Source organism: Salmo salar, chromosome 29 (assembly GCF_965601325.2).
Source record: "Salmo salar chromosome 29, fSalSal1, whole genome shotgun sequence".
In the NCBI taxonomy this organism is placed as follows: domain Eukaryota; kingdom Metazoa; phylum Chordata; class Actinopteri; order Salmoniformes; family Salmonidae; genus Salmo; species Salmo salar.
The window spans coordinates 8,051,077-8,065,906 of record NC_138319.1 but is presented as its reverse complement, the minus strand read 5'-3'; the positions used below and the strand labels follow the sequence as shown (position 1 = coordinate 8,065,906).

General features: G+C 45.6%; 1 pseudogene; it reads left to right on the top strand.

The window, feature by feature from the left end:
* Positions 1–14,830, top strand: part of LOC106590047 (ribonuclease 3-like) — a 160,822-nt pseudogene that overhangs the window by 45,020 nt on the left and 100,972 nt on the right.

Below are 14,830 nucleotides of genomic sequence, written 5' to 3'. Positions count from 1 at the left end.
GCACACCATCAGGAGGAAACATAAACCCTCACGTCCTTAGCAAATGTGGGCCTCCAGTACTTCCCACTCAGGCAGCGCACCGTTCGACTGAGGCCTGGATGACGAGAGGAGGGTGACGTGTGGGCCCAATAGATCAGCCGGTCACGGACAGCAGAAGGAACGTACAGACGCCCAGCGGGACACTGGAGGGGAACGGGCTCTGCACGCAATGCCTGCTCAATGTCCGCGTCCAGCTCACACACTACCGCCGCCACCAGGCAGTAGGCCAGGAGTATGGGGGTGGGATCCATGGGCCGCTCCTCTGTGTCATACAGCCGGGACAGTGCATCTGCCTTCACATTCTGGGAACCTGGTCTGTAAGAAAGGGTGAAAACAAAACGGGTGAAAAACATAGCCCACCTTGCCTGCGAGGGTTCAGTCTCCACGCCGCCCGGATGTACTCCAGATTGCGGTGGTCAGTCCAGATGAGAAAAGGGTGTTTAGCCCCCTCAAGCCAATGTCTCCACGCCTTCAAAGCCTTGATGACAGCCAACAGCTCCCGGTCCCCCACGTCATAGTTTCGCTCCACCGGGCTGAGCTTCCTCGAGAAGAAGGCACAGGGGTGGAGCTTCGGTGGCGTACCCAACCGCTGAGAGAGCACAGCTGCTATCCCAGCCTCAGATGTGTCCACCTCCACTATGAATGCCAAAGGGGGATCCGGATGGGCCAGCACGGAAGCCGAGGTAAACAGAGCCCTCAGGTGACCAAAGGCCCTGTCAGCCTCAGCCAACCACTGCAAACGTACGGGTTCCCCCTTCAGCAGTGAGGTAATGGGAGCCGCTACCTGACCAAAACCCCGGATAAACCTCCGGTAGTAATTGGCAAACCCTAGAAACGGCTGCACCTCCTTTACCGTGGTGGGAGTCGGCCAATTACGCACGGCTGAGATGCGGTCACTGTCCATCTCCACCCCTGAGGTGGAAATGCGGTACCCTAGGAAGGAGACAGACTGTTGGAAGAACAGACATTTTTCAGCCTTGGCGTACAGGTCATGCTCCAACAGTCGACCAAGCACCTTGCACACCAGGGACACATGCTTGGCGCGTGTAGCGGAGTATATCAGAATGTCATCAATATACACCACTACACCCTGCCCGTGCAGGTCCCTGAAAATCTCGTCTACAAAGGCTTGGAAGACTGATGGAGCATTCTTCAACCCGTACAGCATGACGAGGTACTCATAATGCCCTGAGGTCGTACTGAATGCCGTCTTGCACTCGTCTCCCTCCCGGATACGCACCAGTTTGTAAGCACTCCTGAGATCAAGTTTGATGAAGAAGTGCGCCCCGTGCATTGACTCAATCGCTGTGGCGATAAGAGGTAGTAGGTAACTGTACCTCACAGTTATCTGATTAACCTCTCTGGGCTAGGCGAGACGAATTCGTCCCACCTACGTAACAGCCAGTTGAATCCTGTGGCGCGATTTTCAAAACATTTGAAATGCTATTACTTCAATTTCTCAAACATATGACTATTTTACAGCTATTTAAAGACAAGACTCTCGTTAATCTAACCACAATGTCCGATTTCAAAAAGGCTTTACAACGAAAGCAAAACATTAGATTATGTCAGCAGAGTACCAAGCCAGAAATAATCAGACACCCATTTTTCAAGCTAGCATATAATGTCACAAAAACCCAGAAGACAGCTAAATGCAGCACTAACCTTTGATGATCTTCATCAGATGACAACCCTAGGACATTATGTTATACAATACATGCATGTTTTGTTCAATCAAGTTCATATTTATATCAAAAAACAGCTTTTTACATTAGCATGTGACGTTCAGAACTAGCATACCCCCCGCAAACTTCCGGGGAATTCGCTAACAATTTACTAAATTACTCACGATAAAACGTTCACAAAAAGCATAACAATTATTTTAAGAATTATAGATACAGACCTCCTCTATGCACTCGATATGTCCGATTTTAAAATAGCTTTTTGGTGAAAGCACATTTTGCAATATTCTAAGTACATAGCCCAGGCATCACGGGCTAGCTATTTAGACACCCGGCAAGTTTAGCACTCACCATAATCAGATTTACTATTATAAAAGTTTGATTACCTTTTGTTGTCTTCGTCAGAATGCACTCCCGGGACTGCTACTTCAATAACAAATGTTGGTTTGGTCCAAAATAATCCATCGTTATATCCGAATAGCGGCGTTTTGTTCGTGCGTCCCAGACACTATCTGAAATGGTAAATCAGGGTCGCGCGCATGGCGCAATTCGTGACAAAAAAAATCTAAATATTCCATTACCGTACTTCGAAGCATGTCAACCGCTGTTTAAAATCCATTTTTATGCCATTTTTCTCGTAAAAAAGCGATAATATTCCGACCGGGAATGTCCATTTAGCTAAACAGAGGAAAGTAAACAAAGCTTTCAGTCGACGCGGGCACGAGCCTGAGTCTCACAGTACTGTAACCAGCCACTACCCAAACGCGCTACTTTTTTTCAGCCAGAGCCTGCAAAGCCACGATTCAGCTTTTTACCGCCTTCTGAGACCCTATGGCAGCCGTAGGAAGTGTCACGGGACAGCTAAGATCCTCACTCTTCAATAAACAGAGACAAGAAGAACGACACCTTGTCAGACAGGTCACTTCCTGAATGAAACCTTCTCAGATTTTTGCCTGCCAAATGAGTTCTGTTATACTCACAGACACCATTCAAACAGTTTTAGAAACTTTAGGGTGTTTTCTATCCATATGTAATAAGTATATGCATATTCTAGTTACTGGGTAGGAGTGGTAACCAGATTAAATCGGGTACGTTTTTTATCCGGCGGTGTAAATACTGCCCCCTAGCCCTAACAGGTTAAGGCCTTGATAGTCACAAAAAATAAACTTGAGGAGGCGAGTGAAGTGGAGGACCGAATGCACACCTGATGCAGGGATTCGGAGACATATGTTTCCATAGCCGCCGTCTCCGCCTGTGAAAGGGGATACATGTGACTCCTGGGAAGTGCGGTGTCTACCAGGAGATTTATCGCACAATCCCCCCCGTCGATGGGGTGGTAATTGAGTTGCCTTCTTTTTTTAGAAGGCGAGAACCAAATCGGCATATTCGGGGGGAATGCACACGGTGGAGACCTGGTCTGGACTTTCCACCGTAGTAGCACATATGGAAACCCCTAAACACCTACCCGAGCACACTCGTGACCACCCCGTGAGAGCCCTCCGTTACCATGAAACAGTGGGGTCATGACAAGCTAACCAGGGTAGGCCTAGCACCATGGGAAATGCAGGAGAGTCAATGAGAAAGAGACTAATTCTCTCCGTGTGACCCCCCTGTGTCACCATGCCCAGTGGAGCAGTGGCCTCCCTAATCAACCCTGACCTTAATGGTTGACTATCTAATGCGTGAACGGGGAAGGGCACAGCCACAGGAACAATGGGGATCCCTAAACTATGGGCGAACGCTCTATCAATAAAATTCCCAGCCGCGCCTATTATCGCTGCAGTTTGCGCGAGGACGTCCGTCGACAGTTGGCCTGCAGAGACACCACCCTCACCTTCGACCAGCTGGTGGACCTGTCCATTCGGCTGGATAACCTGCTGGCTACCAGCGGACGTCCAGATCGGGGTCTGTTGGTTCCATCCCCTGCACCACCACTCCGATGCCCATGGAGTTGGGAGATGCTGCGCTCAGGGAGACCGGAGGAGGTTACGTCTCGTGCACCATCTATGGCCGCAGAGGTCACACTGCCGGTCGGTGCCGGGTTGGTTCCTCTGGGGGTCGAGTCAGCAGGCAGGGCACTCTGGCGTAACCCCAGGTGAGAAGGCACCATTCTCACCCAGAGCCCTCTGTTGCACACATGTTTTTTGTTTGTTACTTTTCCTGAGTTTTCCCCGCATTCCCAGCATGATGCGCCTCATGCTGGGAATTCTGGGAATGCAGGGAAAACTCAGGAAAAGTAACAAACAAAAATATGCGTGCAACAGAGGGCTCTGGGTGAGAATGGTGAATGGTGCCTTCTCACCTGGGGTTACGCCAGCGTGCCCTGCCTGCTGCCGGAGCAGTTTCATCTCAAAACCAACGGCAATAAAAAAATAACCTACATGGGTACAAAACCCGACGCGCACCAGTAACATAGTGCACAAGCACTTCCACACAAGGACATGGGGGAACAGAGGGTTAAATACACAACACTTAATGAGGGAATGGAAACCACGTGTGTAGGAAAACAAGACAAAACAAATGGAAAATGAAAAGTGGATCGACGATGGCTAGAAGACCTGTGACGCAAACCACCGAACACCGCCCGAACAAGGAGAGGAAACGACTTCGGTGGAAGTCGTGACATAGTCACATGTCTGTGGAATTTGTTCAGTTTATGTCTCAGTTGTTGAATCTTGTTATGTTCATACAAATATTTATACATGTTAAATTTGCTGAAAATAAACGCAGTTGACAGTGGGAGGACGTTTCTTTTTTTTGCTGAGTTCATGTAAACAATTTTAATGTGGCATTATTTAAAGTGGCATTGCTTAAAGTGACTAGTGATCCATTTATTAAAGTGGCCAGTGATCAGGTCTCTATGTAGGCAGCAGCCTCTCTGAGTTAGTGATTGTTGTTTAGCAGTCTGATGGCATTGAGATAGAAGCTGACCCAACACACCTCCAGGCTGTGTAAGGGCTATTTGACCAAGGAGAGTGATGGAGTGCTGCATCAGATGACCTGTCCTGCACAATCACCCGACCTCAATCCAATTGAGATGGTTCGGGATTTGGACCGCAGTGTGAAGGAAAAGCAGCCATCAAGTGCTCAGCATATGTGGAAACTCCTTCAAGACTGTTAGAAAAGCTTTCCAGATGAAGCTGGTTGAGAGAATGCCAAGAGTATGCAAAGCTGTCATCAAGGCAAAGGGTGGCTACTTTGAAGAATCTAAAAAATAAAATATATTTTGATTTGTTTAATTAACACATTTTTGATTTACTACATGATTCCATATGTGTTATTTCATAGTTTTGATGTCTTCACTATTATTCTACAATGTAGAAAATAGTAAAAATATAGAAATGCCCTTGAATGAGTAGGTGTGTATAACTTTTGACTGCTACTGTGTATAGTTTACCTTGGAATGTTTACAAAAATGATTTATGTGTTGCACTTGATACATTTCATATGCACTTTTTTTTAAGAATCTTTAAAGAACACCAAACTGAGAAGAAAGACTTTAGTGTACTGTCTTTGACACTCAATTTATTCATCCCAAATGGCACCCTATTCCCTTTACAGTGCACTTCTTTTGACAAGGGCCAATAGGGTGCCATTTGTGACACAGTCAATGTGTCTGACGTTTCTCTGTTTTCAGAACAGGGCTGAGTTACAATTCCAAGTAACAGTTGTTTTATGTCAAGCTGTCAGAGAAAAATGACAGAGTTGTGCTTGGATGCTAGACTTCTACTTGTACAATGTCAAATACTTCTGAAAAACTCTTGCTGTTCTGTTCCTTTTAGTTACTATGAAAATAGATTTTTGGTTGAATTTGTTTCTGTTCAAGGATACAACCCCAGCTGTGTCTGCAGCAATTATAAATATTGAAACCCTCTCTCTTAACATTTTACATTTATTTCTCATTGGAGCTTGAAATTGATTTGAAGTTGGCTGAACGAAGACAATCATTTGAACCCCGAGTAGCCCAGTGAGAGGAGAGATGAATTGGAAAGTGTTTTTGCTGAGAGAAGCTACATTCTGATCATGTTAGATTGATAAATGCTCGACACATCTTACTGGGTAGTATTACAGCGATTTTCTCTTTTCCCTGTTTGTGCTCAGTTGACAATGTTCGATTCAGACAGACACACTGCTTTCCATGCTCTCTAGTTTGCCCTGTCTCAAACCAAAGCAGAGTTGTGGGGAATATGTGTAGTGTCTGCTGTGCTACTGGCTTTTTTGTTATAAAAGGCTTGATTTATTTATATTTATATGTATTCATATTTTTTTATGCTCACGTCCATATTACATACTGTCGCTCAATGTTTCAATGATCAACCTTTCAGATGGTTGGTGTTCTACTCTAGTCATATCTTGGAGGTCAAGGAAAGTCAAGAATGCTTTGTGTTTCAGTCAGATGAGTTGATCAACAGAGTAGGAGTACTGATTTAGGATCCGCAATACCTTTTTAGTTCACAAATAAAGGGTTATATTGGCAGGGAAGACCTGATCCTAGATCAGCAGTAATACTCTCAGATGCTAGATGCCTACATCAGACAGTAGTGATGGGGGGGAAATCAATACAGTTACATATTGCAATATTCTTTTTATTTTATTTTTGCTTCTGTAGGTTGCGTTGGCTAGCGCTATAGTCGGCTGTACCTGCACCAAAACTCAGGAATGTTTCATCCTATAGCTTGTTCTCCATCTTCTTTTTAAATAGTGAGCAAACATATTTTCAGCACTTCTATTTCCCTGACTAATCAAAACTTGTTTTTTAATGCTCCCTCTTGTCTCTCGGAAGCAGACATATAGAGAACAATATGTTTGGAACATTAAATTGCAGTAAAATCACAATATCAAATCGCAATACATTTAGAATTGTCAGAATTGCAATATACACTGCTCAAAAAAATAAAGGGAACACTTAAACAACACAATGTAACTCCAAGTCAATCACACTTTTGTGAAATCAAACTGTCCACTTAGGAAGCAACACTGATTGACAATACATTTCACATGCTGTTGTGCAAATGGAATAGACAACAGGTGGAAATTATAGGCAATTAGCAAGACACCCCCAATAAAGGAGTGGTTCTGCAGGTGGGGACCACAAACCGCTTCTCAGTTCCTATGCTTCCTGGCTGATGTTTTGGTCACTTTTGAATGCTGGCGGTGCTTTCATTCTAGTGGTAGCATGAGATGGAGTCTACAACCCACACAAGTGGCTCAGGTAGTGCAGCTCATCCAGGATGGCACATCAATGCGAGCTGTGGCAAGAAGGTTTGCTGTGTCTGTCAGCGTAGTGTCCAGAGCATGGAGGCGCTACCAGGAGACAGGCCAGTACATCAGGAGACGTGGAGGAGGCCGTAGGAGGGCAACAACCCAGCAGCAGGACCGCTACCTCCGCCTTTGTGCAAGGAGGAGCAGGAGGAGCACTGCCAGAGCCCTGCAAAATGACCTCCAGCAGGCCACAAATGTGCATGTGTCTGCTCAAACGGTCAGAAACAGACTCCATGAGGGTGGTATGAGGGCCCGACATCCACAGTTGGGGGTTGTGCTTACAGCCCAACACCGTGCAGGACGTTTGGCATTTGCCAGAGAACACCAAGATTGGCAAATTCGCCACTGGCGCCCTGTGCTCTTCACAGATGAAAGCAGGTTCACACTGAGCACGTGACAGACGTGACAGAGTCTGGAGATGCCGTGGAGAACGTTCTGCTGCCTGCAACATCCTCCAGCATGACCGGTTTGGCGGTGGGTCAGTCATGGTGTGGGGTGGAATTTCTTTGGGGGGCCGCACAGCCCTCCATGTGCTCGCCAGAGGTAGCCTGACTGCCATTAGGTACCGAGATGAGATCCTTAGACCCCTTGTGAGACCATATGCTGGTGCGGTTGGCCCTGGGTTCCTCCTAATGCAAGACAATGCTAGACCTCATGTGGCTGGAGTGTGTCAGCAGTTCCTGTAAGAGGAAGGCATTGATGCTATGGACTGGCCCGCCCGTTCCCCAGACCTCAATCCAATTGAGCACATCTGGGACATCATGTCTCGTTCCATCCACCAACGCCACGTTGCACCACAGACTGTCCAGGAGTTGGCGGATGCTTTAGTCCAGGTCTGGGAGGAGATCCCTCAGGAGACCATCCGCCACCTCATCAGGAGCATGCCCAGGCGTTGTAGGGAGGTTATACAGGCACGTGGAGGCCACACACACTACTGAGCCTCATTTTGACTTGTTTTAAGGACATTACATCAAAGTTGGATCAGCCTGTAGTGTGGTTTTCCACTTTGATTTTGAGTGTGACTCCAAATCCAGACCTCCATGGGTTGATAAATTGGATTTCCATTGATTATTTTTGTGTGATTTTGTTGTCAGCACATTCAACTATGTAAAGAAAAAAGTATTTAATAACATTATTTCATTCATTCAGATCTAGGATGTGTTGTTTAAGTGTTCCCTTTATTTTTTTGAGCAGTATATATCATATCGGCGCCTAAGTATCATGATAATATCGTATCGTGAGGTCCCTGGCAATTTCCAGCCCTATCAGACAGTCACCCCAGCAGTCATCATCACCACCAGATTTTCCTACTCTTCTCTCTCTCCAGCTGGCCATGACTCACCCCAGCCACCACCTGAACTTCGGCATGAACCCAGACCACGCCCGAAACTCCCTGTCCAACTGTGGCATCCGCCAGCCCAAGTATGGAGACAGGGAGGTCCACCACATGTATATGAGGAAGAAGGGTGGGTACCTATAGTACAACACATACGTGTACACACACAGACACAGACGCATGCACACACACACCACACACACACTTCATCAATATTGATTAATGGATGTAACTTCTATCTATGCTGACTAACCAACCTCTCTCTGGTTGGTCAGGAATCAACACCTTGATCAACATTAAGTCTTGTCTCAGACAAGACGACCCCTCCCCCTCCAGGTAGACTCTACTTCCATAAGGAGGTCTAAGCAATGTCATCAACCACTGATGCAATGGACATTCTTAATCCTTATCTAATACATAGCAAATGCAAAGTCCCTAAATCAAGGAGTTGCTGTCCTGCTATGCCTCAGTGTGGGTAGGCCCTGCACTTATTTCCATGAGTGAGCCCTAAGAAATATCACAAACCACTGATGCAAGGGCCATTCTAATTCCAATATACCCTTGCATTGTGTGCTAATAAATGTGTGCTATTAGATTTGTGAAGGTTTGAGACAGAATAAATACACTTGAGCAGAATGAATCAACTTGATTCAAAACTGTATAGGTCATATTTCAGGTCACTATTGGATTTTCACCTGTGATATTTGTCAGATTGTGTTGATTTGGTTTGTCTCAGAGACCTGTGGTTCCTGTGTAAATGTCTGATCTACTATAGACTGAGATGCCCATTAAATTATCTCTCCCTCCCTCATCTCTCTCTTTCTCCTCCCCACCTCCCTCCCTCCCTCTCTCTTTCTCTCTCACCATATCTTCCTCTCTCGGTCTCTTTCCTCTCCCTCCCTGTCTCTCTCTCTTTCTCTCCTCAACCACCCTTCTCTCCTCATCTCTTTTTTTCTCTCTTCCAGGATCAATTACAACGAGCGGCTGGAGTTTCTCGGCGATGCCGTTGTGGAGTTTCTCACCAGGTGAGATTTATGTCCGTCAGGTCCCTCACCTTTGCTAATCGATCATGGCGACGACTCTCTCTCCCTCTTCTCCCCCTTCCCCTTACTCTACTCTGTGATTTCACCCTTAATTGGGGATTGGGTTGTAATTTCACCATAGCCCTTTTCATAGGGCCTTACTGGAAGTCTCCATGACAACCAGCAATTAGCTGTGTAAATGCTGTGTGTGTTATTGACTGAGTCACTCCCAGGTGAGAGGGTACCGTTGTGGCCCAGGCACCACTCAGCTTGCACTGCCATACTACTAATTACATGGAGCTATTATTACTACAGTCACTACCTCCCTACCTAGCTACCTCTTCTGCGTCCCAAATGGTACCCTATTCCTTATGTAGCCATATGGGCCCTGGTCAAAAGTAATGTACTACATAGGGAATAGGGTACCATTTGGGACACAGCCTTTCTTTGGATAGAAAGGTAGCTGGAGAGGGGAAAATGTCTGGGCTAGCCCAGCTTAGCTCATTAGGTAGTTTCTGCACGTCAAATCATATAAGCCTCACTGGGAAAAAGGTGAGCTGAGGGCTGCCCTGTTCATTTTAAAATGAAAACCTTCCTAGGGATGAGTTGTTGTTTTTCACTTCTCCCCGTTTTCCATTTCCGGCTGTTTGTTGTTAGAGATGAGAGCAAGTAATTTATTTCACCCCTGCCAATATATAGCCTTGAATAGAACTAGCCCGACTGCAAGAGTTTGACTGTAATAGGAGATGACCGTTAGGAGTGGATGGCTAGGAGTCCATTGTAGCTATTTTACCCAGCGGATTGTCTGCGTCCCAAATGGCACCCTATTCCATTTATAGTGCACTACTTTTGACCAGAGCCCTCAGTGAACTATAAAGCAGATACGGTGCCATTTGGGATGGTTAACTGCTGTTTCTGTGGACTTGGGCAGTTCCTCTCATCTTGTGCTGCTCCTCTTCTGATGTAGGCATTCATGAGGACCCGTTCGGCCCACGCTACTCGCTTTGGCCCTCCTCAGAGCTGTGAATAATGTATCACCCTCTTGTCTAGTTAACTGACGGAGCAAATCCAGTTAACCACCCTTGCTTCCCCTGGCAAGCACTGGACCTGCTCTGGAACACTCTACCTACCTCTTTCTTGCTCTCTCTCCCTATCTCCCTATCTCTCTCTTTTTACATTTACATTTAAGTCATTTAGCAGACGCTCTTATCCAGAGCGACTTACAAATTGGTGCATTCACCTTATAATATCCAGTGGAACAACCACTTTACAATAGTGCATCTAAATCTTTTAAGGGGGGGTTAGAAGGATTACTTTATCCTATCCCAGGTATTCCTTAAAGAGGTGGGGTTTCAGGTGTCTCCGGAAGGTGGTGATTGACTCCGCTGTCCTGGCGTCGTGAGGGAGCTTGTTCCACCATTGGGGTGCCAGAGCAGCGAACAGTTTTGACTGGGCTGAGCGGGAACTGTGCTTCCTCAGAGGTAGGGAGGCGAGCAGGCCAGAGGTGGATGAACGCAGTGCCCTTGTTTGGGTGTAGGGCCTGATCAGAGCCTGAAGGTACGGAGGTGCCGTTCCCCTCACAGCTCCGTAGGCAAGCACCATGGTCTTGTAGCGGATGCGAGCTTCGACTGGAAGCCAGTGGAGAGAGCGGAGGAGCGGGGTGACGTGAGAGAACTTGGGAAGGTTGAACACCAGACGGGCTGCGGCGTTCTGGATGAGTTGTAGGGGTTTAATGGCACAGGCAGGGAGCCCAGCCAACAACGAGTTGCAGTAATCCAGAGGGGGGAGATGACAAGTGCCTGGATTAGGACCTGCACCGCTTCCTGTGTGAGGCAGGGTCGTACTCTGCGAATGTTGTAGAGCATGAACCTATAGGATCGGGTCACCGCCTTGATGTTAGTGGAGAACGACAGGGTGTTGTCCAGGGTCACGCCGAGGCTCTTAGCACTCTGGGAGGAGGACACAAGGGAGTTGTCAACCGTGATGGCGAGATCATGGAACGGGCAGTCCTTCCCCGGGAGGAAGAGCAGCTCCGTCTTGCCGAGGTTCAGCTCTCTCTTTTCCCCTCTCCCTCACTCCCTCCCTCCATTCCAGCACTGCTGTCTCCTGGACTGAACATTTCTGAAACCGAACTACCAGGAGCTGGGAATATAGAATATTTAGGCGTAAAATAGCAAGCGGGCTGAATTGAGATAAGGAGTTTTATTCGTCTTGATCTTTCATGGCCATTTGATGCCACGTTGATTCATCACAGGCATACGTACCTACTGCCAAGGAATAATAACTAGTGGTAGGGAGAGATAAATAAACCTAAGGAACAGGACATCATTGTCACGACTTCCGCCGAAGTCGGTCCTTCTCCTTGCTCATTCAGCGGTCGACGTCACCGGCTTACTAGTCACCACCGATCTATGTTTCCCTGTTCGTTTTGTTTTGTCTTAATTATACACACCTGTTTTCAATTCCCTGATTATGTTCCTTTTTTAACCCTCTGGCTTCCCATTTTGTCTTGTCTGTGATTGTCCATGTTTAGTGGTTGTTGGAGGTGTTTCTCCCAACCTTGTTATTTTGCTGTTGGAGAATTTTTGGTTGTGGTTTTTGAGTAAACATGTGTGTCCTGTGCCTGACTCCGCTACTTCTCCAAATGAAAGCGTTACAATCACTACATCACTCACACACATCAGAAACCACCAATGGATAGCCTACCACCATTCATTGTGTTTTCATGTGTTTTTCAAAATGCTTGTACTGGCGGCAGTAATAGCTTTCCTTATATTTATCATGCAACAAATACGTACTTACCATATGAGCAACAAATCTGGGAATAGCAAAACAACAATGTGCCGTAATGTACCCATGCTCTGGCTGTTATTTCAATGTCGAGTAGTACTACTACTAATAATACTACATTAACAGCAGCTTGACATGTAACAATCACACTTCATTTCCTGGGGATTAATGATTAACCAGTGGAAGTAATGAAGAAAAATTTAAACCACTGCTACTTCAATAACAAATGTTGGTTTGGTCCAAAATAATCCATCGTTATATCCGAATAGCGGCGTTTTGTTCGTGCGTTCCAGACACTATCCAAAATAGTAAAGAAGTGTCGCGCGCATGGCGCAATTCGTGACAATAAAATTCTAAGTATTACATTACCGTACTTCGAAGCATGTCAACCGCTGTTTAAAATCAATTTTTACGACATTTTTCTCGTAGAAAAGCGATAATATTCCGACAGGGAATCTCCTTTTCGGCAAACAGAGGAAAAAATCCCAAAGGCGGGGGCGGTCGGGGTCACGCGCATAAGCCAGTGTCCCTTGATCGGCCACTTGAGAAAGGCGATAATGTGTTTCAGCCTGGGGCTGGAATGACGACATTCTGTTTTTTCCCGGGCTCTGAGCGCCTATGGACGACGTGGGAAGTGTCACGTTAGAGCAGAGATCCTTAGTAAATGATAGAGATGGAAAACAAGTTCAAGAAATGGTCAGACAGGCCACTTCCTGTAAAGGAATCTCTCAGGTTTTGACCTGCCATTTGAGTTCTGTTATACTCACAGACACCATTCAAACAGTTTTAGAAAATTTAGGGTGTTTTCTATCCATATGTAATAAGTATATGCATATTCTAGTTACTGGGTAGGAGTGGTAACCAGATTAAATCGGGTATGTTTTTTATCCAGCCGTGTCAATACTGCCCCCTATCCTAAACAGGTTAAGATTAGATCTGAGGGAAATATGTCTCTAATATGCTCATACATTTGGCAGGAGGTTAGAAAGAGTAGCTCTGTTTCCTCCTAATTTTGTAGGCATTGTACCTATAGCCTGTCTTCTCTTGAGAGACAGATCTTCCTATGTTGACCTCTTCGATGGCAAAACCATGCTTACTGAGTCTGAACATAGTTAAAGTTTTTCTTAATTTTGGACTCAGTCACAGTGTTCAGGTATTCTGCCACTGTGTATTTTTTGTTTAGTGCCAAATAAAATTCCAGTTTGTGTGAAGTAATTATCTTTTTGTTTTCTCATGATTTGGTTCGGTCTAATTGTGCTGCTGTCCTGGGGCTCTGTGGGGTCTGTTTGTGTTTGTGAACAGAGTCCCAGTACCAGCTGGCTAAGGGGACTCTCCTGCAGGTGCATCTCACTGTAAGTGAAGGCTTTGTTATGGAAGGTTTGAGAATCACTTCTTCTTTTTAGGTGGTTGTAGAATTTAATAGCTCTTTTCTGGATTTCGATAATTAGCGGGAATCACCTTAATTCTGTTCTGCATGCATTATTTGGTGTTTTACGTTGTACACTGAGGATGTTTTTGCAGAATTCTGCTTTTTTTTCTGCAAATTCTTGGTTGGTGAGTGGACCCCAGACCTCACAAACATAGAGGACAATGGGTACTATAACTGATTCAAGTATTTTTTTTGCTAGATCCTAATTGAAATGTTATGTTCCTTTTGATGGCGTAGAAGGCCCTTCTTGCCTTGATCGTTCACAGCTTTGTGGAATATACCTGTGGTGCTGATGTTTAGGCAGAGGTACAGTAGGCATCGCTTTTTTGTGCTAGTGGTGTCTAGGTGGAATTCTTATTTATGTTCCTTTTTTTGGATTAACATTATTTTTGTCTTATTGAGATGAACTGTCAGAGCCCAAATCTGACAGAATATATGCAGAAGATCTAGGTGCTGCTCTAGGCCCTCAACTGCAAACAGTAAACATTTGACTTCAGAGTCTAGTGGGGTAAGGTTGGGTGCTTTAGAGTGTTCTAGAACCTTCACCAATTCGTTGATATAAATGTTGAAGATGGTGGGGCTCAAGCTGCATCCCTGTCTCACCCAGGTGTATTCAAACAACCACAAACTTGTTGTTTGTATACATGGATTTTATAATGCTGTATGTATTCCTCCCAACACCGCCTTCAATCAGTTTGTATATCAGACTCTCATGCCAAATTGAGTCAAGCTTTTTTGAAATCAGCAAAGCATGAGAAGACTTTACTTTTGTTTTACTTTGTTTGTTTGTTTGTCAAGAAGGGTGTGCAGGGTGAATACATGGTCTGTTGTACGGTAATTTGATAATTGATTATGTATATATTTTTGCTGTTTGTTATTTGTTGTAAGGCCAAAAAGATTGGAGAAGTGTTTTACCTACATTACATGACCAAAAGTATGTGGACACCTGCTCGTCGAAAATCTAATTTCAAAATCATGGGCATTCATATGGAGTTGGTCCCCCTTTTCTGCTATAACAGCTTCCTCTCTTCTGGGAAGGCTTGCCACTAGATTCTGGAACATTGCTGCGGGGTCTTGCTTCCATTCAGCCACAAGCATGAGGTCGGCAACTGGCTTGTAGTCAACGTTCCAATTCATCCCAAATGTGCCCGATGGAGTTGAGGTCAGGGCTCTGTGCAGACCAGTCAAGTTCTTCCACACTGATCTTGACAAACCATTTCTGTATGGACCTCACTTTGTGCACGGGGCATTGTCATGCTGAAACAGGTAA